A 26,731-nucleotide genomic window follows, 5' to 3' on the forward strand; every position below is an offset into this window, starting at 1 on the left:
TAAACTAAAGCCAAACGAAAAATTTTTCATGTGAAAGAATCAAAACTTGGCTAGAGTCCAGATAAATGAAAGTTTCATCATTTTCTTGTTCTAACAAAGCCACTTCTTTGTTCAAAGAATAATATCTGGTTGGTCTACAGCTTTATTGTTCTTTCTTAAATCAATGCATTCTATCCTATTTATCCCCTTTTCCTTTATCCAATTATTCCCCATACTTTTAATTAATTTTCCTCTATTTGCTTGAACTCCTCCTTCTGTATTCAGCTACTACTTTATCCTAATTTTTAATTATAATATCTTGAAACAAAAGCTGTCCTTTTACTCTATATTCTACACCACTTAGTGCAGCACTGTCCTGATCCACAAATAAGCCTTTAAAATGCAACAGTAATACAAATACATTTTATTAGGCTCGAGGCTGGCTACCATAAATTGCCTGGTTTTCCCCACTAGTTAATGAACAATACTGTTTTCCTGTACTCATAGGCCAATAGTAAAGCTTACTGTTAATGGATATAATGGTCTCTCTTTCTGAAACTTGCTATGATTCAGCTACTACTGGGTTGGGGAAGGAAAGAAAAAAGTAACTTTTCAAGCCTTCTAGTAAATAACACACCAGTTATCGCTAATTTTTTATCCTCCTCTTTTTTTAAACAATACCAAATTCGTGAAATAAAACCCAATGCATGCAGAAAGCCAGAAAAGTCAAATATTCAAATTCATGGAATCAGAGAAGCGGAAAAGTCCGATCGTTACACTGTGAACAATGAAAAATGAAGATGACTATGCCATGACCTTATTCATAAGATGAATTTTGTTTTACACAGAAAATGTTTTTATACACATTTTTCATCACTCAGCCACACTCAGCAGGTAAAAACAAATGGCAGTCTACACAAGGTTTGTTTAGAACAATCATTAGGGGTTTATGTTAATAATGTAGTAAATATGAACAGCATAATGTATCAAGTTTTCTTATGCAGGCAAAGGTAATTCACCTCTAGTATTTTCAGAAGAGTAATTACCTGTTTGAGTATAGTCTAAGACAATGAACAGCAAAAATGTACTACAAAAAATGCATGGAATAACTTCGATTCTTTATTCTGGTCTTTTCTGTTTCTTTTTGTTTTTAGTTATTATGATTTGTGCACTGCTTGTAGACTGTAATGTCTAAACAAACTCATTTCGGTATATATTCACGCTTCACCCAGTAGGTTCTACTGAACTGATTATCTGGTGAATACTTCTCATTTCTTATTAGAATCGGTTACAGGGAAATCAGAATGAAAGATCTATTAGGATAAAATAATAGAACTGTATAAAAATTCAAGAGAGAATATGGATGAAATTCTGTTATCAGATGCCTTGTTAAGGGCTCTAGAGAAAGCCAGTCTACCTGACAACTTTAATTTAAATCCCACAACTGGGATTTTGCTGGAAAATGTCACATTGAACAAAAATTTACATTAGAGAATTTTCATGACAGGTACACAACTTAGGGCATACAAGAATTTGAACTGAAATATTTTAATGAAGTAGCAATTACAGGGCAACAGGCATCAGCTTTCAGACAAAGTCAATTCTCCCCAAAGGTCCTTTTAGAAACAGCAACCTTGAATGAAACTACATCTCGACCTGACAGCCCAACTGATGGAAGACGACTGCCTTCACAACGTGCAAGACAGATGATTTACTGTTTTGCAAAATATTCTGCTTCAGCCAATTGAGGACTGTGACTACGCGTCCTCATTGCACCGGCTTTGTTGGTCTGCTAAGAGGGACTCTAGAAATACCACTGGAATAAAAGTCCTTTTCTTCTCAAAGTGGCCAAGATAAATTAATACCAGAGGGGCATCAACTGTGAAACCAAGAGCAAAAATCCCATCACATAAATGGAATTTCCATTACTTTCACTGGCACAAAGGAAAGGTCATTTTACCTGAGGACATTCAAATCAGAGTCCTGAGAGCAAGCTTTCATTTACAAGAGGGGAACCAAAAGGCAAATGGAAGATGAAGATCTACAAAAATAGGAAGTAAGCGGTAGCAAAATACTACAGAAATACTGATCAGACACACCTGACATACAGGGCAAGTGAAGAGTAGAAATCTCCTCAAGCAAAGCTGTTCATGAAGAAGGTTTTCCTCTTTTTGAGTGAAAAATCCCAACTGGAGGTAATCCACATACATGCTGGGTGAGTGTTCCCACTGCCAACCTGGCCATGTTAAGTTCCTTCAATACGGCCTAAAACATTTGGAGAAAACTACTTCTTGTGAAACTGTGTACGACACTAATTAGATACAAGTGTTAGTATGGACTAGGATCGAGTAATTTAGCTTCTGACTCATCTACTTTTTTTCTTTTCTCTCTTTTTTAAGCTCAGACAGAGCTAAATTTGTCAGCAGGTGACACTGTGAATGGCTCGTAGGATGATGCTGCCTCTGTTGTGTTCATTCCTACTCAGAGCAAAGTAACTCTGCATGTAGGAGATCTGGGCCTTCTTGTAATCTCTGCATTCCCAGTCATTGAATCTGAATGCTGTTGTTTTGTCATAACACACCTTTTGTGATTAGGAGTGTTTCACAAGATTTTAAAAAGTCCAGTCAGAGGGATGGTAATGGATTAGTCACACACAAGGCTAATCGAACAGTGACTGGCTGACAATAAAAAAGCTAAAAAGTTAGCAAAATGTAGCTTGTAAAACAAACCCTCAAAAATGTGATGGTCTATTACTATCTGACATAAAGAAACATTTAATAAGATACAATCTTATTTGTTCAAAGTATTTCCCATGCCAATAAAACGTAAGTTAACAGATATACCAACATGCTAAAACTCTTGCTTGTGTTTCTGGCTGGATTTCCCTGCTGACTGCTGCCTTTGTCTTCACTCTTCTTGGCTTTTTATTTGGTCTTATTTCCATCCCAGAATCTATTTAATGAATCAAGAAAAACATCCAGGATAAACCCAAGTAAGCCGTGTCTCAGAGACAGACAAATCAATTTTCTCAAACCAAAGCTTGTTCGGGGATCCTTGCCAAGAGGAGGACAATACCTGTAAATACATTGGCAAGACCCCCCTACACACATGCAGCTTCTCATAACAGTGCTTCTAATATCACATACCTGCAACAACATATTTAATTTCCATATTTCCATATTTTAATGTGCAGAGATGTTAACACACTTGAAATAAAACTTCTGCAATGGTGATCTCTTAAAACTAAGTTGCTCTGTACTTTCTAGTTCTACAATACACATACTAAATGTGCATTCTTTTGCTTAAAATATTACCTTTTCCTCTCAGTCTGACTTCCAGCCTTGGACCTTCCACAACTCTCTACATGGTGCAAAACTTGGTCTTGTTATTGTCATGTCACTGTGACCACTGGAGCTACAGCAGGCCCACTGCTCCTGACCAGCGAAGAGCCTGGCACTCTTTGCAGAAGAGCAACTCATTGATCTGCACATCATTCTAACACTGAGAAGATTGAGGGAACTTTTGCAATTGCTGACATAATTAGCGCTGTCTGGCAAACAGCTCCGATCACTAAGGTGTTACAAGAAGTGAGTAGTATTTAACATAAAACAGCATGCCAGAGAGATTGGTAAATCATTATCATACCCGAATTGTCAAATCCTCAAATCTAATACTAGATGGTCAAGTATGTTTTTCATTTAAATATTTCACTGTAAAATAAAGCACGCTGCAAAATAAAATAGAAGTATTCTGGGATTACAAAGTTAAGATAAATTCTGAAAACCGCTGTACCCTCAAACACCAATGCTGACATTGCAACTGCCAGACTGCACTTGCACTGGCAAAAAAAAAGGGTGACATCTAATCATTTTCCCACAAAAAACTTAAAATGTCAGCTTCATTTATTAAAAAGATTGTCATATATTATCAGTAAAGCTCCTTTCTCTCATTGCAATAAATAGAAAGGATTATCTATGTCGCTGGGATGTTTTTTTTCCTTTAAATGGAAAGACTACTTTAATCAGAGAAATTATATACTTATGGCCAGTGCAGAAGCTGTTGTCTGTGACATTTGGCAGTGCAAGACTACGACCTTTCTTCTGGAAGGGAAGCCTGGATAAGGACAGAGCAAACTTTCCATCGGTGGACATTAGAGGGAAGGAGAAGGGGAAAAATTACATCAGTAGATTCCACACTGGGATATAACCAGTTACTTAGAAGAAAACTGTCTGCAACCGTTGGAAGCAAAACATCACATAGCCTCACTCCTAAAGGTTGACTGTGTTACTGAAATATCTGTCTCCACCACTGTGAAGGACGCGGTGTGCTAAGTACTGTACAAATATCAAATGATTAAATGACCTTCCCCAGAAAGCTTGCAATGTAAACACAAGGCAAAAAACCAAATGGATGCTGACAGATGGGGAGATGAGATAACAAGGAAGCCCCACTAATCCCTGACTTGCGACCATGTCAGCACACTGACACTCTAGTGCTACTGGAGATTTTTCTCTGAGAAGGCTGCTTTATTTTTTTTAAGAACCAAGTTCATGAAGAAAACTTGCATTGCAGGGGAAAAGGAAATTAAAGGTGAATAGCTTTCACAGATAACACAGGTAAAAATGTCTGGCCTGGGGAAGTACAAGATTGGTACAGCAGAGAACAGAAATGTGAATTTTCCTGAGTAGTCACCTGTACACCTGCACAGCTTATCTACCTTAAAACTTTGTTCTTTAAAGAGTAGGGAGAAAGTAATATTTTTTTTTTAAATGCTATGTTAAGCTCTTTACACCTAGCCCAGTGGCTACAGGCTACAGTAAGCTGTTCTGCCCACGGGGACAAGTCTAGCAGGCAGAGACCTGTGTGTGGAATAAGCCAGAGCTCAACATACTGTTCTTAAGCAAAATACACTGGAGCAACCTAGTTCAGAGTAGCTGAAAGCCTGGATCATCGTGGCATCATCATGTTGGAAAGAAGGAAACACCACCTCTCACTGGCTCCCAACAGTTTTTATCAGGAATACTTCTGAGAAAAGCCAAAAGGACATGTGCTTTGTCTTTCAACGGTGAAGATTTGGGCATCCATCCCCTGAAGGTTAAGGCTGACAAGCTGCTCTTGCTTTAGGCTGCGGCCTCCCTTTACCAGACTCAGTAACATCTTCTCCAGACACAAACCTTAAGCCAACTGCCTTTTCATTCAAGTCCTTATCTCAGGCTGGCACTCAGAAATCTGAGTGATGTAACAGTCTGCATTTGATGGAAATAACTTTTGATCTGGGAGTTGTCAACATTTATGATAGACATAAAGAGACTGCCATGTAATGGGAGACTGGAGAAAATCAGAACTTGTAGTTTTGAGAAGAAGGAAAGTATATGACACAAATACCATTTCTGAACAAGGAATACTGAAAGACAATCAGCTTTTGCTAATTTTACTCTTATGTGGCAGGCATGGAAAAAATCAGAAACAACATATATGAAAAACAGGTTGAAAAAAATCTTAAATAATACCTATCTGGCAGTCCTGTCTATGTAAGTTGCAAGTTCAAATATTTCACCGCATTTAAAATATATTCAATAGTAGTATGCATACAGCAAATAATCATGCCCTCTAACATATGTGTATGCCTCTCTTCAGTGCTCTTCACAGATATTTGCAGATATATCATGGAAGAAAATTTCCTCAAAGGCTGTGTCACAAGAACATCAAATGAATTACTCCATAATTCACAGAAAAATTAGTTTACTTTGTTGAGCCAGTAACAAAAGATGACTACTGTTTGACACATTGCCCTTTGGTGGCTAACACCTAGACAGATGATTAGAACCCAAGCCTTTCTTAATGGTATTAGGGAAATCTGACCCCACACAAGTAAGGTGGGATCTCCTGAAGCAAAGGTCATACTCTGCCAGTCAAGTCAGCCTTCAAGCATGGTGGATGGAAAACATGGCTTTAGAAGACTGCAGGGGCAAAACCCTTGAAGAGTGATCGACAGATAAATACTTGGTCTAATACCTTGTCACCATCCAGTCACACAAGTTTTCAATCTTCTCCAAAAGATATTAAATCTATGCCCATTACATCAGTCATCAGTACGATGCAGAAGTTTCTCTGATGAAGACAGTGACATAATTCTATCAATTGGTTCATTTTGGCTCAGACATACAGTGGTCACTAAGATTCCTGTGTTTACTGTATCTAACATATATTTTGCAAATAAATTCTATTTGCAAACACTGCAGGCAGTTAAACACACAAAACACCTTTATCAATAATATGTAAGATAGGAATGTTTCACATGTTTATGCTTCTACCCACACATTGTAGAAATAAAGCAAAATTAATTCAATCTATTTCTACGTAGTTGAACAATAGCTTATTTTAAAGCTGTCAGGTCTTCAACCTTGCTCTGTCTAGAAAGACTCCATGTACTCACTTATCTTTAACCTGAAACTTCCCATCCTTTCCTCCAATCTCTGTAACTGCCCGGAGAGCAGAAAAGCCTTCAGACTTTAGATACATGGTGTACATAATTTTGGCTACATAAGAGCTAACACAATTTTAACATTTATTCGTTGTTAAATTTATAATGCATATGAACAATAATTATATAAGCGCACAATATAATTAAACATTGTTACCCTGAGAAGAGTTATGAGGTAACTCTATCTCAGCACCTTCCCTCAAAAACCTGGAAAAGCAGTATAGGTACCTAAGCAGAGGTGAGGACAAACTGGTGGGGAGTCTGTTCTTACAAGTGAAAACCACAGGGCCACAATGAAGCAGCAGCAGATTTCAGTGCTACGTGGTGTTCTGCATTATTAAGGAGAGCAACTAATTTTGGCATGTTTTGCACCCATTCTCACCTTTTCACTCCTCTTGCCTCATAATACCTCTAATTTCACATAGGTGAAATTTCACATTATGGATTGGTTTCTGCCTGGCCATTCCCTTCCACAAATACCGGTTTTACTGGATTTAGATACTTCTGTAGAGCTTAAGCAAGATTACACCAGAAAGTAATATACTACTTCTGACTTTAATGACAACATGAAAAAGTTGCTTGTTTAAAATCTTGCGTATAACCAAACATTCATTTAGAAACAGAAAACAGCCAATACCTTGAATTTTCAAGAAAGCTCATTGACATGGCAAAATAACCAAGCCAGGTGGCATTGCTGGACTCGATTATTAATTATTCTAATGAACACCGAAACCCCACTAGATAGGACGAAGTTGTGACTCAGAGCAGCAGATGTGATTCTGATCTGAAACCTCTGAGGAGTGTCTGTGACAGTGAGTGTAGCAGTCAGTCTGAAGAACAGTGCCATGGAGAAAGAAATTTCTGCCACAGAGGAAGAAATTAGTCCTTGAAAGGCAGTTAATTCCTTCCAGACAGAAAATTTCACTGTTAGAAAAGGAAAATGTATTTTATGAAACCAGAATAAATCCCCAAACAAGTAAATTACTTCAACTCTGTGGAGAATGTCTAGTTTAGAAAGAGATCATAAACAACAGTTGCTTATAACCTCTTCATAACTGTATTCAGATAGAATAAAAAGTAATAAGCTAATGCATAGAACTTAAGACATGCTAACATCAATAAAAGTTTTAAAATCTGTATGTCAAATTTACTTCAGTACTTCTGGACACAACTATTTACTGTGCAGCAAGCATGGAATCACTGCAAGATTATGTTTTAGTATAAGCCAAAAGCTGATTTACTGAAAAGATGAGCCGCAGATCAGTTTTGATACTGCAAAAGATAAAAGACAGTCCATGGAGCTGCCCAGGCTGATGACAGTCATATGGCTCTAGGCACCCTGCACATACAACTCAGAATGCTAAAAGATTTAGGGAGACCAAGAGCTTTACAGGAGCTGAACTACCATTCCTTCCAAGCTAATAGACCAAATTATTCTCATGACTGAGTTAGAGAAGCTCAGCAGCATGAAATCCTATCACTGAGTGTATACTGTTGTAATATGCACCCTATAAACACACCACAGGAAGTTAAAACATGTCACTTAAGGGCAGTAAATGGCCCGCCCAACTTAGAAAATGTGCTTAAAGCTGCTTGCAAGCGCATAAAATCATAGAATCATTAAGGTTGGAAAAGGCTTCTAGGATCATTGAGTTCAGCCGCCATCCCAACACTACCACGTCTCCTAAACCATGCCCTGAAGTGCCACATCTACACACCTCTTAAATACCTCCAGTGATGGTGACACAACCACTTCCCTGGGTATCCTGTTCCCCTGCTTGACAATCCTTTCAAGTGAAGTTTTTTCCTAATATCCAATCTAAACCTCCCCCGGTGCAGCTTGAGGCCATTTCCTCTCATTCTATCGCTAGTGACCTGGGAGAAGAGACCAACACCCATCTCACTACAACCTTATTTGTTGTAGATAGTGGTAAGGTCTCCCCTCAGCCTCCCCTTCTCCAGGCTAAACAAACCCACTTCCCTCAACCTCTCCTCATCAGACCTGTTCTCCAGACCCTTCACCAGCTTTTTTGCCCTTCTCTGGACACGCTCTAGCACCTCAATGTCCTTCTTGCAGTGAGGGGCACAAAACTGAACACAATATTCAAGGTGTAGCCTCACCAGTGCCGAGTACAAGGGCACGATCACTGCCCTGCTCCTGCTGCCCACACTGTTCCTGACACAAGCCAGGATGTTGTTGGCCTTCTTGGCCACCTGGGCACACTGCTGGCTCATGTTCAGACAGCTGTCAATCAACACCCCTGGGTCCTTCTCCGCCGGGCAGCTCTCCAGCCACTCTTCCCCAAGCCTGCAGCGTTGCATGGGGTTGTTGTGACCAAACTGCAGGACCTGGCACTTGGCCTTGTTAAACCTCATACAATGACCTCAGCCCATCGATCCGGCCTGTCCAGGTCCCTCAGTAGGGCCTTCCCACCCTCCAGCAGATCAACACTCCTGCCCAACTTGGTGTCATCTGCAAACTTACTGAGGGTGCGCTTGATCCCCTCGTCCAGGTCATTGATAAAGATATTAAACAAGACTAACCCCCACACTGAGCCCTGGAGAACCACAGCTGTGACCGGTTGCCAACTGGATTTAGCTCCATTCACCACTACTCCCTGGGCTCGACCACTGCAGTGTTCGTAAGTCCTTGTAAGGAGGACTGGAGACAAGATAACATGTTCTTTGCAGGAATCTACCGATGTAATTTGTCCCTCGGATAAATAACTTTCAGGAATAACTTTCCTTCAGGAAAAGAAAAAAAGATTGTCTTTTTCTACATGGTCAACAGAACAAGTGCAACTTTCAGAGCAACCCTAGAAAGAACAAAAGTCATAGAATAGCATCTTTTCTTTTATACAACTATGTGCTTCAATGTATCCTAACATGACACAGCAGAAAGGAGGGCTCAAGTGTTGTCACAGATGGCCAAGTGCTACTTGTTCCGTTTTCAAAAGGCAAACACCTAAACATGTCTCTTAGGTTCTGCCAAGAGGAAGGGCAAGTGAGCTCAGCTTCTAACTATGGAATTTCTTTTTCCAGAGAAGCCTTCCAGTACATTTTAAAGCACTGTCCATCTCAGCTGATGTGTTTTTCTTCTCTCTTTCTGTACTTCCTTTTTTATTTCCCTTTCTAGCATTGTCTAGTCTCCCTGCCACACCAGTTGTTTGCAAAGGCATATTACACCATAAAGGGAATTAAGATTTCCAAAACTGGACAGAAGTCCACCATCTCAAACTGCTTACCTGTATTTATTGCCAGGTTAATGCGCATTTCTGCATTGAAGAGTTTGCATAGATGGTGGCAACAGTTATACTTGTGCAAGGAAAAGTCACTGCAGTTGCTCAAGCACAACTGAAGACACAGCTGGGCAGCAGAATCTTTTGCAGAGATGCTGAAAGAGGTGGTGATCAGACCAGAATTTGCAGAGAGAGAAGGAATTTGGCAATATGAACATTTGTTTAAATTATTTTCTAGCTAGTTTAAGTTAACAAATATCAAAAATCAATAATCAGTGAGATCCAAATACCTGTGGAGAGCTGATTGGTATATTGCTGAGCCTGTGTTTCAGATCTCAGTACAGTCAATCGTATTCTTTTTATACATAAATATATATATTATATATATTTTAAGATATATAACTATATGTATATAAAACAACAGGGAATCCTGTTTCTCTTTCAGTTCAGAATTCTGACAGTGCATGAGTTCATTTGCCACAATGCGACAAGAATTATCAAAAATTATTTTTTACTGTTAATAAAAAATTGGGTTTTGCTGTAAGATATAAGCATTTAAAATAGGATTATATATCCATGAAAATACTATGAGCTAAGTCTTGCTAATTTTACTTATTCAAAACTCTAATAAAGCAGTAAGATAGAAAAGACTACTGTAATGTATTTGATAATTTTTAAACTATTAGTGTTTTAACTCAGTGATTATTCCTCTACTATTATTTGAAACAGAAAAGAACGGAAAATTACTTGGAATGAGTAGATGTTTCCCTAAAGAGCAGTCCTATTTCACTATCAAGTCACTCCCTCCATTCCTACATGCACCAGAAAAAAACATCAGCCTGTATCCTGTCTTTGATTTTCACTGTAAACAAATGACATTATAGGCATATATCACAACCTGAAACAAAAATTTAAACTTGGTTCTCAAATATTAAGATGGTTGTTGAAAAATCTACAATTTCTGGAATATGAAGTTGAAAAAGTGCCATCATTAACAAGCATAATTTACACGTCTCAGTCTTATAAGACCCCTTTTCTTCTGCTCCTGCGTGCAAATGGGATGGAGCTGCTGACTCAGCATAGTGCTAAGTTTTCTTTTAGTAGTTTGTGTCTCACTGTGGTATTACATTGTATGTTACATGCTGTTTCAGTCCCTTGTTCTCACACTCTGTTAAGGGCTCAGATGCAGGACAGAAGGAGGCTTTAAAAGGTTACATTCAAAACTTTTTCAAAAAATAGCCAAATTGGTCCAAGTTTTACTGAGATCTTACCTGGTTCCTTACAGCCTTGGAGGCCAACATGAGTTTCTGTACATTTTTCAGTACTTTGACCTGCTTCCCTCTCTCACCAACATACAAGGGCATCAAGTATTTCTTTACTATACAGAAGGCTTTAGTTTTTGTCAACTTTTAATTGTTTTCAAGAACCAATTTCATTATTTTGGTACTAAATCTATAATTTAAAAACCTGAAGTTGAAAACTTGAAGTTGCCACCTTATAAAGTTTAACTGCTTGTTTTTTAATCTCCTTCCTCAGTCTACAAATGTACCATAGAAATAATATAACTGAGTAAGTAGGAACAGGGAGTAAAGTGGGGTAAGAAAGCCCAAATTGTCTTAACTGATTATATTTGTTGTGTTTTTACTTCCCTCCCCTGCCTTCTAAAAGGGCTCCCTCCCTTTCTTCGAAAAAACCAAAAGCCTCTTCCATTCAAAATCCTGATCAAAAGATTCACATTTATGTGAGAAAGGGGCCTTCAGCAAGCAGAACTTTGCAACAGCAGTCCAGTATTTCTATGTTCTACTTTTTCACTCGTGAAATGTAGAAAATAATTAGCCACCTCTGGAAAACACATGAAATACTGCTGATGATAACTGTAGTCTCACAGAATTTTTCCTATTTTCAGGACATGTGTAAAATGTGCTTTGGGCGAGTGCCATATGCAAGTGCTATTAAAAGGAAATAAAATATCACAAAAGGATTTTGCTCTTTCATTAAGAAGTTGCAAAATCACTCTCTGAAGTATTATTACCTCCCACAGAATTGTTACCACTCTGGGGAAAAAAAGCCCAACCATTTTAATCAGTCACAGGTGAGTACCCCCTCACCCCTAGGGGCTTAGACTCAACTCTCACCCCTCCAGCTCTGGCCATACCTGATCTTGGAAGGCACTCGAGGAAAGAGCCAGTCCCTCCAAAGATAAGAAGCCAAATGTTGTTTAGTTGCCCCACCCTGATATCCCATTCCCCCTGGACTCTCCCCGACTCATTCCCCCCACTGGCCTTACAGAGAGCATTCTTTTTCACCACACTGATGAATTAAGAATCTCTTCTGTGATTTCTTATTTTCTTTCGATTTGGTGACTGTACTCCACACCACACCTTCCGTATGGGCTATTTTGACTATAGTGATCTCTCTGTTTCTTAGTCTGCTCACAGTAACAAAGTCTTGATTAGCCTTTAGATGCCACCACATTTTATTTATGATCCATTTCTGGACTATTTTCATTTATGGTAAATCTTTGCATTGCACATAACCTTCCAACCTTTTTTTTTTTTTTTTTGGGTGACTCTCAAGCTCTGTGGCACAAGGCATTTTGACTGGCCTGTGGCGGCTTAACTCTTATTGACAGACTCCAAAGAATCCAATTTACAGAACCAGTAAGTAAAGGTGAATAAACAGATCTAAAGGGCAGCATATCTCTTACTCTATGTTTGAATGGGATCAATAATATATTTCACTGAGGTTGTCCATGTTGCTGTATCAGGCAGCATCTAATCAGGTGACCTTTTATACTTTAATTTTGTGTCTTTTCAAGATCGGTTACATTGTGAGCTTTGAATTGTTTCACATTTATATCTTCCTGTTTTTCATCTAAGGAGATACTTTTTTATTGGTAAGAATACTATCCAACATTTGAATAATTCATGCCCTCTAGGTTTTCACAGGTGAGCAAACCTACAACACAAAGAAAATCCTCTCCCGTTACTGCAGCTTAAGGAAAAAAAAAAATTAAATTGATCACTGCTTAGTATCTGATTACCTGATAGACCTTAAAATAAAAAAATGGCCTTTGCTAGAGATAATGAAAATGTACGGTTCAACAAAATGATGCATATTAAATATTAACAACTGCGTAAGAAAAATGTTTACAAGATTATTAGAAAGGTAATAACAGAAGAGAAACTGTTGAGACCAAAGTGTCCTCCAGCGTCTGTCTAGACAAAGAACACATTAAAACAAACAAACAAACCAACCAGTATTGCTATTTAGGGAACTTCCTCCAGCAATCATTCATGAATGATTTATAAACAACATCACTGCTCTGACTTCATTTCATTACTTGGCTTTACATATGAACAACATGAATAAGATACATTTAAATGGCTTAACAGCTACACCATGTATATACTAGATATAAAGCAAAAACACTTTACTTCACACAGTTGCTTTCCCATAATTGCTAATAACCCGAGCCATATGTTTCAGCAAAGACTTTGCTCCCACCCACGCAGTTCACACATTTCCTCCTGTATGGCCCTGCAGTGAAATTAACACTGGATTTGTGACATAAGACCTATTACCAAGGCAACAGATAGAAATCAAACAGTATTATGATTTCACTACAGGCAAAAGGGAGAGTAGAAGCCAAAAGCAAAAAAATTGGGACAAATTTCTATTAAAGACATAAATCCTTCAATAACATCAAAAGAAATAGTAGAAAATACTGGTTTGAATAAGTTTCTTATTTAAATAATTACTCTGTTTTTAAGTTTTCTCCAAAGTGACAGTCCTTCTTTAAATACGCTTTCACAACCTGAAGAACTATAGGTACAGGTTTTATCATTTACAATTTTTTAAAAAAAATCACAGTAAGGCGAAACAAAACAAAACCAAGTACAATCAGCAGGACTGTTAGTTGTTTTTCAACGTTCTAATACAAATGTCTCAACATTCTGGCCGGTTTGCCACTGAAGATTAGATTAATTTGTAGGAAAAACTGGGGGTAAAAATTGTGCACTTGTGCACATAGTCTCTGCTGATCAGATTTCATTAAAAATAAAACATATTCCAAATGAGAAGAAAGATAGCAGGATTTCTTTTAAAATGACTTGGTATGTTAACGCCTATACAGTTCTTTGAACACATTATAAAAACAAACATTAATATTTCCAAATGAAGATATTACAAGCCTTTGTATTAGTAACATTCAACACAAAACTTAAAGGAATTTACTTCTGTGAAAGCTCTACATTGAAAAATGCTGATTTATTAAAGACATTTGACTTTGGGGTTTGTTGGGGTTTTAAACATATTTTTGTTTATTGAAGTGTCCATTAATACTCAGAAGAATCCTTTTTAATACATCTGTGACATTTTAAAAATAATTAACCAATCCATCAGGCAGACCCTCTAGTAGAAGATTCCAGACTGTGGCTAATAATTTGCTGCTGTCATACCATGAGGTTTACTTTTACTCATGCTATTCCATTCTCCAATATAAATTGTTCTAGGCAGTAACCCAAGAGAGAACTAAAAAAAAAAAAATCAGGAAAAAAGACAAATATTTCATGTGGTAGTTCTTCAACTCATTGAGTTAAAGGTCCATGTTTGGGGAAGCAAAAAAAAATACACCACCACAAAAACCCCACAACCAAAGAGATGGTCAGCTCCAGAGAAATAAGCAAAAGACTAATATTTAAAGATTTATGAAATGGAAAAAAAATCCAGTGTTTCAAAACAGAATGAGAGCCTATAGTTAAGTGCCCATTTCAGTGCCTCGCATCAGCACCCTGAACCTGCTTCCTCTGCTATTTGAGAAGATTTTTTGTTGTTTATTTTTAAACACAAGGAAAATTATAATGCAAATAAACATCCACCTCAGTATTATTTAATGTGTTTAGCAGTCTAGGATTTTTTAGGTTTGTCTAGGTTTTAGTGGAGGATTGTTTGGTTTTGTTGTATTTTCTTAATAATAAATGGATTATAGGAATCATCAGAGGAGAGGTGGGATGTAGAAGTTCAAATTAAATGGAATCAGCCTTTTCTTTTAAATTTACATCCATCTTCTATTTTATGTCTACCAATTCCAACACCAAAAACACCCCCACATGTTATTTCTAATACATTCTCTACTGTTGTAACAGTTTAAGCAATTAGAAATGAGCGTTTCCTACTTCCCTTGAGACACTCAATCTAATATCTCTAAGCACTAACCTATGTTCTGACAATCATTCCAGATTTTCCTTAATTTCATCCCATTACTCCCACTACTTAACATGTTGAACTAATTCCCTGATCTTCCTGTTACTGAAACCTTCAAAACTTTTATATCGGAATTACCTATTCTTTGATCTTCAATACTTAGGACAAGCATGTATCTGTAAAACCCATCTTCCAAAAGCTCTGGTTAGTTAGACTGACAAAGCAAGCAGCTGCTTTAACAAGATGAACATTTTACAGCTTTAATCTAGTTAACAACTCCATCATGATTCACTGGTTTATTTTGCATCTTTTTTTTTTTTTTTTACCTTTAAGTGGCTTAAGGCTGTGGTTTTTCTTTTCTATTTCAAAAGGAATGAGAACACAAATACGCAGAGAACCAGCACTAGCAGTGAGAAGCTTCAGCCTGAGAGGGAAGCTTGGAGCTTGGTGTATGGCATTGCCCAAATAACCCAAGGCTCAGGTTTTTGTTACCTTTGTTTTACAGGGAATTACAAATCTATACTTTTAAACTGACTCAGATTAATTTCTGGCCCATCACACAAAGTCAGCACAACAGGAGAATAAAGATTCACTTTCTTTTTAATGTTATTTTTAAATGGAAACACTGATACACAGGTGACTTGTTTTTTATACAGATATATTCTCTTTACTTGTATCCTAAACACCCTCTCACAATTATTGCAACTGATAGATTACAGCCTTTGGAGCTAAACCATTAAACCCTTAAGCTGCTCAAGGCTTTCTAGGCCATCTCCAATAAGCACACACAAGAATATTTAAGAAAAATCTTTCACTCTGTAAGCAGAACTTCTAAAGCACAGGAGTTGTCTTTAAAACACAGCAAACAATTCATAAACTTCAGCAATATCATGACAGCCTTAAAAATGTTGAAGTTTGTGGAATTGCCTTCTTGTGCCTCAAGCGCAAGATACATCCATCTGGATCACTCAGTCTTGCAGCTTGCTAGCTACGTACAAAATCAAAATGAAGGTTGAGGTCTAACTACTCTTCATAGTTCTTGCACAGGTTTAGAGCTATTTAAGATGTATGTTTAGATGCATTTAAGATGTATTTAAGATATATAATAGTAGTTTGACCTGCTATTTTCTCTCCCCATTCCCCTCCGTGACCCTAAATACCAATACTCACTACCACCCACCACCCTCTCATCAGGAAGGACTAGGATTTGTGCAGATCATGTTAATTCACGACTGAAGTGCTCAGCAGCCTGTTTCCTCCCTGTGGAACAGAGAGTTAATTTTTTTTCCTCAGGCCTGCTGCAGTTTTCCTTAGCCAGCTAATATTTTGTTTGCTTGTTTCGTTTTAGTTGTTGGATACAGCTATTGGCATCCTGTCATCAACACATTTATGCTTCAGCCAGTTCCTCGCAGATGTACCAAGGCACACTCCCCTTACCAGGCAGTACTCCCTTCCCACGTCCATATTTTCTAATGACTGAGAAGAAGAAACACCATCAGAGCAGGGTTGGGAGAAACTCTGGTCAGAGAAACCCCTTGTCCTGCACCGAGGGGGATGTGAAGGCAAACAGAAAGAGGCAGTGGAAAGGGTTGACTGTGCCAACATGGCCATTTCCCAGCCATTGTAAATACTGCCCACGGTTCCTGTAGACAGCATTTGATGAAAGGGTGTTTAACATTTCTGTTATCTACTCCACCAGCATCTTTACTGCTAGCTTGTAAACTGTTTCTGCCCAACCTAAGGCCCTGTACTTCACGCAATATTTTCATCTCCGAAACAGAGTTTGTCCTTAGTCACAGTTCCAAAGCCACCGCTTCTCTCCTCAGGCTGTGTGATAATTTTCCAAACTTAAGTGGACAGATTTCCACAAAGAAACTGTTCAGTTCAGATCTGCCAATTTACTGAAGGAGGAGTGGGGGAGGGGGAACACACACAACAGAAATCAACCTACGTTCCAGGCCTAGAAAACTTATAGTCTGGTTTCTATGCAAGAAACTAGTGTCCGGTAAGGACGAGTTGGTGACTATCAGCTGTTTGGAGCTTTTTTTTTTTTTTTTTTTTTAACATTTTATTGTTAATATACTCTTTATTTTAGAAGAAGCAAGTTCAGCTGTGATAATAGCACACTATTAGCCTATGGAAATATCATTGCTGAATGTGCAAACCTTTCAAAATACCAGAGTTAGTGTTTCATTTTCCTTCAAGTACTATGAAATGGATACAGGTGGCTTCCGTAAACTCTCACTTAGAATGTTTTACACTGAGTAAATTATTTATTAACTACAATTTGTTCATCTCAAGGGCTGTTATAAGTTAATCACATTATTTCTGTATAGTACACACAACAGAGACATTTGGTATAACAGGAGAGTCACCTTTCCTCATGTGCTTGACTAGACTAGACTTCTGTTTAGTCGTTTTTCCAAAAATATTTGCAGTCTATCTAAAAAGCATCTGTATGCTATACAAGTCCAAAGATGCATCTCTCTTCTCCACTATATTTTTTTACATTATAAGTTTGCATGCAGTACTATATAAAGCATCTTGCAATGTGAAGAAAGCACAATATGGTAAAAAAAAAAAAAAGTTATTGGAAGGATTTATTAAAACCTAATAAAAGATTTAATGGATTATTATCTGAGAAGCAAGTGGATGTGCAACTCAGGGTTTCTTTTTGTTTTATTAATCATCATCTAAAGCCTATGGGGAAAATGCAGAATTTAAGGGAAAGATATAAACCAGGTAGTTTACTCACACAAAAACGTTGAAGGATGAAGACCTAAGCAGGGAGCAGCCTTAATGTTATGGATTAATCAGAGAAAAATTAGACTTGTCAATTACAAAGACTTCTCAGTTATATTGACAATATTACAAAGTTTGTATCTGAAAAAAACATTAATGTAATTGTCCCTCCTTCAGTCAGACTTCAAGCAAAGTTGGGTCTGAGAGTGTTCAAGAACAACTGAGGCGACAACATACTGGCCATGCAAAAACAAAGGCTACAAGGCAGTCTGCTTGGTAATTACTGTGGCCTGATTTAAATCTAAATGGATACTACACAATAAAAGATATATTGTTCTTCAGTAACTACTGTGCAACTTGGATGGCATTACAGCATTGTGTAAGTTTTTGGGGGTCATACCTATGCAGTATTTAATTTCAAAAAAGTTTAAAAACTGGAATTTCAAGGCAAGTTTTTCAGTCTTGACTTTCACCATCCCGCTGGGGATTAAGTTGCACATCCCTATCGAGCAGAACCTCACTCTCACTTCAGCGAACAGAAGTGAAGGTTTACAGCTCTTCACGGATTCCAGCTCTGCAATTGTTGCACAATAGACCTGGCGATTATACCTGTCGGGAAATGTGCTTTGCTTCCATTAAATTCCTCTCTAGCCTCTACTAAACTTTAGAAGTATCCCGGCTTCTTTCCAGTCCCACTCCTGTCCTCTTTCATACTTTCATTTACATTCAGTACAATATTCGTTCACTTTTCATGTTAATTGTTTAATATTCTTATCTTCAAACCTTCAATTTACGCTTGTTACATAACCTCCTCTTGCCCTCTTTAGTCCTTTCCTTCTTTCTTTTACACAGCTTTTTTTCCTCTCTCATTACTCTGAGCTTTTTTCCTTCTCCATATAATATTTTCTTCCGCTCCCTATTTCTTGCCAGCCAGAAAAAGATGCTTCTTTGTAATCTCATTTTTTGGTTCTTTTGTTTCCTTGCATAGATTAAAAAAGCAAGACTGTTAGAGCTCAAAAGCATCTGTGGACCAAATCCAAGCACCAATACATATTACATGTGGATTCACTTAACTTTTAGGAGATGCAAGGATATCTTAACAATAAAAAACCATTTTATTAACTAGGAGTAACAGATCACGTACACCAGCAAAAATATAGTCTTAACAAAAATGGAGAGGGCCATAAGCTCTCCCTGTTCACATATTATACCACTTTCCTGTTGCAGAAAGCTCTTCTAATACAATGTGAGAAGACAATGGCAAATTACTAAATTAGCATTATATCAAGTGTAGTGTTTCAACTGCAGAACAAAATATTTTGTTTGGCTTTCATCAAGTCTACTTAAAGTTTTGTGAGAATAAGAATAATCAAGCTGTCTCTTCAATCTTATCTCCAATTTATAGTCTTGAGGGCACAGGCAGCCTGCGTCAACGCCCATCAGCTCGCTCAAAACTAGCAAGCCCCCTAAAGAGCAGCAGAAACTGCAGCAGAGGCCACAATACCTATATGTAGTTCTGACGAGACAATACTGAACTCCCTCCAATTATGGCTAAATTACTGCTTAGTATTCAAGCTAACTTAGGATTTTTTCCAAAAGCTTTCTTCCCCATGGTTACTTTTTGTTTGGGTTTTTGTTTTTTTTTGACTGCAGTGAAGCTGCAGGGAACCAGGATTGTTTTCAGAAGTCATCGTCCTGCAGGAGCATGAGCATATAGCTGAAACATCCATATATTCTATTGATGTTTTTCATCAAACAATCTGAAATAGTAAAATCCTTGAAGCCCCCCCTTCCTGCCAGCCCCCCCCCAATGAAATTCTTCCTTTTTTAAAATATTATTTTTTTAAAGAATAAACTGATGGGAAAAAATAGCTTAAAGTTTTACCTTAAAATGGTCCTCCTCCCCCAAGTTTTAACTATGGACCACTCTGGGCTTGAAAATAACTGCATACCACTGTTGTAACAAAATTCTGGAATATGTTACTACTAAGGAGCTAATTTGTAGTAACTGCTATCCTGGAATATAACTTCCTTCGCAGGGCCTTCTTCAGTCTCGTGTCAGCAAGATTTGTGACTCCAGACTTGAAAGAGCGAGCTTCTGTCTTCAGGATGAGAAAATAGCAGAATGATAAGAAACTGAAAAGTCAAACTGCTTCAGACCTGCTTGCACCAGTGTGAGAGATGCTTGTCTAAAATTGTATGACTTGATCTTTTACAGGTCCGTTAAGCTCACAAAAGCCATGACAAAAAGGAAACGTTTCTTCTACTTCAGGCACTCTATCAAACAGCAGTGGTACCCTTGTTCTTAGGAAAAAAGGAATCAAAGCTGTAGGTCACTGAGCTCTATTCTTTTACTGACCAAATTTATCGTGCTAGAATTTGTTCCTGTGAGGATGACAATCTCCTTAGCCTATTTTTATATTTTGTTTCTCTTTCAGATCCACCTCCTCAATGCAGAGGTTGCTCCACATGCCATTCTCACCAGTTGAATAACATCCTGTTCATGACAAGAGTTTCTGGATGTTACGCACATACATGGCAGATTCAAATACAATACAAATCTATTTTTGTGCAAAAACTACATCAGTTTATCACGCAATGAGATAGACAGAGCATAGTCCTCAAAAATTCTTACAGAAGTTCTTCTAGTTTTCCTCTCCCCACCCTCAGGAGAAATTCAGCTACACATGGACTTCGTTGCTATCATCGGCTTCACTACTGATACCCAATTTTTATCCAGAAAATACATAACAGATTTCTGAACTCTTAAGCACAGAAGGTCTAGATTTTTGTTCTTGTCTACATGTGTTTCTTGCACATATTTTTCTGCTTTTTAGGATCTACCCTACTACCGGGTACACTCTGTGAGTTTTAGAACTCTGCAAAATTCCTCTATATTATTTCCTACTTCTCACACCCATACTTTTTAGGTTAAACTTTTGTTTTCTTAAATAGAAGAGTTACTTGGTAAAGCATACAGAAATCAGGGAAGTATTAAATCATTCTACAACTGTTTTCTTCCTTATATTTTATTTCATTTTCCTGCTTTGCGATTTATGTTTTGTGGGTTGTTTTTTTTTTAATTAGTTTATCAGACACTTACAAAATCACTCCTATGGCCCCACTTTCTTACAGTAAAATCACAGAATCCCAGGTTGGAAGGGACCTCGGGGATCATCTAGTCCAACCTTTCTAGGAAGAGCACAGTCTAGACAAGATAGCCCAGCACCCTGTCCAGGGGACTCTTAAAGGCGTCCAACGTGGCCGAGTCAACCACTTCCCTGGGGAGATTATTCCAATGGTTGACTGTCCTCACTGGGAAAAATTTCCCTCTGATGTCCAATCGGAATCTCCCCAAGAGCAACTTGTGCCCACTCCCCCTTGTCCTCTCCATGGGACTCTGTGTAAAAAGGGAGTCTCCATCTTCTTTGTAGCTACCCCTTAAGTAGCGGTACACGGTGATGAGATCCCCCCATAGCCTCCTTTTCTCAAGGCTGAACAAACCCATTTCTCCCAGCCTATCCTCATATGGCAGCTTCCCAGTCCTTCGATCATCTTGGTGGCCCTTCTCTGGACCCCTTCCAGCCTGTCCATGTCCTTTTTGTATAGAGGGGACCAGAACTGTACACAGTACTCCAGGTGTGGCCTGACAAGCGCTGAGTAGAATGGGATGATGACTTCTTTATCTCTGCTGGCGATGCCCTTGTTGATGCAACCCAGCATCCTGTTGGCCTTCTTGGCTGCAGCAGCACACTGCTCGCTCATGTTGAGCTTTCTGTCCACCAGGACCCTCAGGTCCCTTTCCACAGAGCTGCTCTCCAGCCAGGTGGATCCCAGTCTGTGCTGCACTCCTGGATTATATTTTCCCAGGTGCATGACCTTACACTTGCCCTTGTTGAACTTCATAAGGTTCTTGCTGGCCCACTCTTCCAGCCGATCCAGATCTTCCTGCAGAACAGCTCTCCCTTCTGGAGTGTCTACTTCCCCACTCAACTTGGTGTCGTCAGCAAACTTCATCAGGCTGCACTTGATACCGTTATCCAGATCACTTATAAAGAGATTGAATAACATTGGGCCCAATATCAATCCCTGGGGGACTCCACTAGTGACAGGTTGCCAGTTTGAGAAAAAGCTATTTACCACCACCCTTTGGGTGCGGCCTGTCAGCCAGTTCCCCACCCACTGCACAGACCACTTGTCTGGGCCATAACGCATTAATTTCTCCAGAAGGAGACTGTAGGGGACCGTATCAAAGGCCTTGGAGAAGTCCAGGTAGACAATGTCCACCATCCACCCCACGTCAACCAGGCAAGTCACTTTGTCGTAGAAGGCCACCAGGTTTGTCAAGCACGATCTGCCTTTAGTGAAGCCATGTTGGCTTTTCCCAATCACATGCTTCATTTGACTTGTGATGGCCCTCAGGAGGATTCGTTTGTTAACTTTCCCAGGGATTGAAGTAAGGCTGATGGGCCTATAGTTACCTGGATCCTCCCTCGAGCCTTTCTTGTAGATAGGGGTAACATTTGTCTTCCTCCAGTCTTCTGGGACATCCCCCATTCTCCATGACTTCTCAAAGATTATGGAGAGTGGCCTTGCAATGTCATCACCCATTTCTCTCAATACCCTCGGATGCATGGTGTCAGGGCCCATCGATTTCTAAGGGTCAAGCTCCTGTAATAATTCATGTACTAACTATTCCTTCACTGGTGGTGGGTCAGTGTTTGGATCAACCGGGAATTTTGTTCCCAAAGCCTGGGACCCTACAGTGCTGGTAAAGACAGAGGTGAAGAAAGTGTTGAGGACCTCTGCCTTTTCAGCATCGTTGGTGACTGACTCTCCTATTCTGTTTAACAGTGGGCCAATGTTTTCCTTCTTTTTCTGCTTGTGGTTGACATACCTGAAGAAACCTTTCTTGTTATTTTTGACATCTACAGCCAGTTTCAATTCAAGCTGGGCTTTTGCTTTTCTAACTGCATCTCTGCATGCTCTGGCAATGCCCTTGTAGCTCTTGAAGGATAATCCTCCGCTTCTCCATCCCTGGTACGCTTTTTGGATTTGAGTAGACCCAGGAGGTCATGGTTGAGCCAAGGGGGCCTCTTGCTCCACTTACTTCCCTTTCCTTTGTAGGGGATAAATTGGCTTTGTGTGTCCAACAGAGAGTTCTTGAAGAACTCCCAGCACCCACTAGCTCCTTTGTCTTCCATGGAAGCATCCCATGGAATCCCTCCCAACTGAGCCCTGAGCAAACTGAAGTTTGCTCTTCTAAAATCCAGAACACTTGTCTTAGAGCTGACCTTCAGCACAGTCAGCAGGATCCCAAACTCCACAATATTGTGGTCACTGCAGCCAAGGCTATCGCTAACCGAGATACTACAAAGCAGGCTTTCTCGGTCTGTGAATAGCAAGTCCAGCAGCGCCTCATTCCTGGTTGGCACTTCTAACATTTGTATCAGGAAACAGTCCTCTATGCATTCCAGGAACTTGGTGAATGACATGCGAGCTGCCATATTGTTCTTCCAGCAGACGTCTGCATAGTTGAAGTCACCCATAAGGACCAGGTTCTGTTGGCCAGAAGCTTGTTTTAGTGCCCCAAGTATCGCTTCATCGGCTTTGTCATCACGGTTAGGAGGTCAGTAGCAGATGCTACTGACTGTGAGGTCCTGCTTGGAGACGACCCCTTTGACTTTAACCCAGAGGCATTTGATAGAGCAGTCGCGGTCACCATAGTTGGCTTTGATACATTTGAGGTTTTCCTTAATGTAGAGTGCAACTCCTCCACCTCTTCTACCTTGCCTGTCCTTACGAAAGAGCCTGTAACCGTCTACTGCGATCCCCCAGTCATTTGAGTTGTCCCACCATGTTTCAGTTACCCCTATGATGTCATACCCTTCTGAGTGGGCACGGAGCTCCAGTTCCTCCTGTTAGTTTCCTAGACGGCGTGCATTCGTGTACATACACTTGAGGTGATTGGTCTTCCGTTTCACCTCCTGGGAGACAGCTAAGGAACCTTTATCACCACACTGCTTGGCCTGACTTACTCCCCCATTGGACGTGCTGGTGTGAGCATTTTCACAACGGATCCCACCCGCCAAGTCCTTCAGTTTAAAGCCCGCCTCACCAAGTTAGCCAGCCTACTGCTGAAGATTCCATTACCTCTTTTGGACAGGTGGATTCCATCCCTCCCGAGCATGTTGTAGTCTTTGAATAACACCCCATTGTCATAAAAGCCAAACCCCTCACGGCAGCACCAGCCATGTAGCCAGGAATTGATATACATTATGCACCTGTTTCTGGCTGTTCCCTTTCCCTCAAACTGGCAAAATGGAGAGAAGATCGCTTGGGCGCCAATGTTTTTCACTTGCTCGATATAAGATTTAACAAAGCCTTTTATATCAGAAATAGTGGAAAGCCTCAAACCAGAGTAAGTCAGGGCCCATCATTGGTGCTGCCATGTTAAGTTAACCAGTCGCAGTGTTGAAGAGTCCCATGGGAATACATAAGGTGAAAGAGGGCAACCAGAGGCTAAATTCTTTGCAAGGGAAAGCCAGGCAATAGGAAGTTGGGGTCATCAGCCTCTTCTCCTACAGCCCAGAAAGGGGTGCAGCATCAAAGTTACAGTGAGCACCAACCATCAAAACATTTTTTGTGACTGTTTTTGGTAAATGAGTTTGCAAAACCACTGAAGGGAAGTTCACACAATCCTACCACCTCCAAACATAACCAATGCCTGCTGCAACAGAACAGCAATCCCAGAATGACACAGCCAAACATTATGCAGAGGAAAATAGTGCTTAGAGAGTTAATAAAATCTGACAGTTCCTTAAGGTACCATTTAATGACTGCATTAAAAAGCAATCACCAATTTCTATGCAAGCAAACCATCAATAGGCAGCTGCTTACTTATATTTGTAAAATGTCCTTTCATAGGACAATGTTTGTCTTGTATACCTGATAACTAAACATTTAGTTATACTGAATTGTTATAAATCTACTGGATATTGCAAATGGTTTACAAGCCAGACTTTTAACAACAGTGCCTTCATGTGTTTATCATAGGCATCTTCTTATTTTAAAGCTAAGATTCAACTATGTTTTAGAGTTGTAATTCTGTCCTCCTACACATCCACAAGCAAATTAGGTCAATTCCAAACTATTTGTAAAACCTCCCACATAGAAAGGAGCTTGAGATTTTAAAATATATGGAGTTTAAAATAAACAAAGTCAATGTACCAGTGTCATAAACCTTGTCAATTTTTTGTTATAAGATGGACATCCTAATAAGGCATCCTAAAGTAGTAGGAACCAAAATGGGAGAATGACTGTCGTTGGCCAGAGGTTGCACCCACATCATGTTTAATAACATTTTAATAATGTTTATTATATAAGTTCCCCTAACTAACTTCTAAACTTACTTCTACATTTAGCATCTGTAACATCCTGTGGCAATGAGTTCCACTATGTAATTATATGTTGCATGAAAAAAAATGTTTATTTTAAGCCTACTGCTGGATAAGACCTAGGAGTCATCAAAACTGTGTTATAAGAAATGATGAATAATCATGCTCTCTCCACCTTCTCCATAACATTAGTAGCTTTACACACCTCTTGCGTTTCTTCTGAACTCATTTCTTTTCCAAGCTGCAGAGTCCTAACCATCCTGTTGAAATACAGGTTCTCTCTTTCCTCATATATAACCTGGTTTATCCTTACTGAAAGATAGAGCGTCTACAATTGTTCGTGCTACGCCAGATTAGTCATGGATGTCATCATCATGTTTCTATAGAGCTATAACGCAACTTCAAGACCTCTTTTTTGAGTAGTAACAATTCAGACTGCCATGCATGTTAGTCAGTTCCCTCCTGAAAGCATTACTGTATACTATTGTATAGTTAATGCACTTGCCATTTTATTAATTTATTATCTTGTATTGTCTTCCCACAACTGTTCATGTTCACAGATTTGGGGGTCTTAATATCATGAATGGTGTAGGAGTACAAGCTGTTATTTTGCTGTTTAGCCCCTTTCCCAGACTTATTAAAGTAGCAAAGACTGCTATATAGATCCCTGTACAAGTCTACGCTTGGCTTGTGATAACTGATCTTTTATTATTATCCTCTTTTTCCTATCTTAAACAGTTACTAACCTGAGAGGGCTTCTCTCTTACTTTTGTGACCGCCTGGTTTCTTCAAGAAACTTTGGTAGCAGCTGTCATGGATGGTTAGTTCATATGGGACATACAATTCTAACATGACCATGAACTCGCATCCAACCAATTTGCAAGCTATAATCCATCTACAACAATCATGTTGGCTGCTCTTTATTATTTTAAATTCTCCATGTATATGTTTGGTTATTGTATTTATAAACACACATCATCTCATTTGATTCTGTAACAGTTTTAATTAATTTTGATAAGGACAGAAATGAAACTTTCTGGGCTGTAGCTTCACACAGATTATGCTACATTTCCAAATCCAGTGATTATGTATTCATATTACTCCAGACCTGTTGGGTGTACCCTGATTAGTCCAAGCAATTTGTTACTATTCATTTTAATCAGCTTGTTCTAAAAGTTCTTCCTCTAACACTTGAATTTGAAACAGACCATCTGAAGCATCTCAAGTAATCTCCAGTGCAGGAATCTTCACATACTGTCCATAATTAACACAGATGCAAAAAGAGTCTTTGTGAGATTTGCTGCTGAAGATTTCTCTTCTGCTAGCGTTCTCACAACATCTTGATCCTTTCTGGGCCTGTAGACTATTAGGTCTCTTGCTTCTGATGTGCCCGAAGAATTTCTCCAAGCTCCTTCTGTGCCTGTCCTCTGGTTTTCACACATAACTTACAAGTTATGCATTCTCTTGCTGCCCACATCTAGTTTCAATTTCTACTTTATAAATTCTCTCTTTACCTGTTACAGATTTCCCTCCTTTGCAGTTTAACAATACTGAGTTTGGGTCCGTCCCCCCCCGTGTGATAGATAGCAGATATTTACTCTAACATATAATACAGTAGCTCTTCGTACCACTAAAAACTTTACCCTTTCAGCTGTTCCTTTTAACTATTTCCTAACAAGCTTGCT

At 39.1% G+C, this 26,731-nt stretch overlaps 1 protein-coding gene across 1 annotated transcript in view; it reads right to left on the minus strand.

The window, feature by feature from the left end:
* SLC2A13 (solute carrier family 2 member 13) overlaps nt 1–26,731 on the minus strand; it is a 164,300-nt gene that overhangs the window by 62,990 nt on the left and 74,579 nt on the right. The window lies entirely within an intron of this gene.

Source organism: Phalacrocorax aristotelis, chromosome 1, assembly GCF_949628215.1.
Source record: "Phalacrocorax aristotelis chromosome 1, bGulAri2.1, whole genome shotgun sequence".
NCBI classification, from domain to species: domain Eukaryota; kingdom Metazoa; phylum Chordata; class Aves; order Suliformes; family Phalacrocoracidae; genus Phalacrocorax; species Phalacrocorax aristotelis.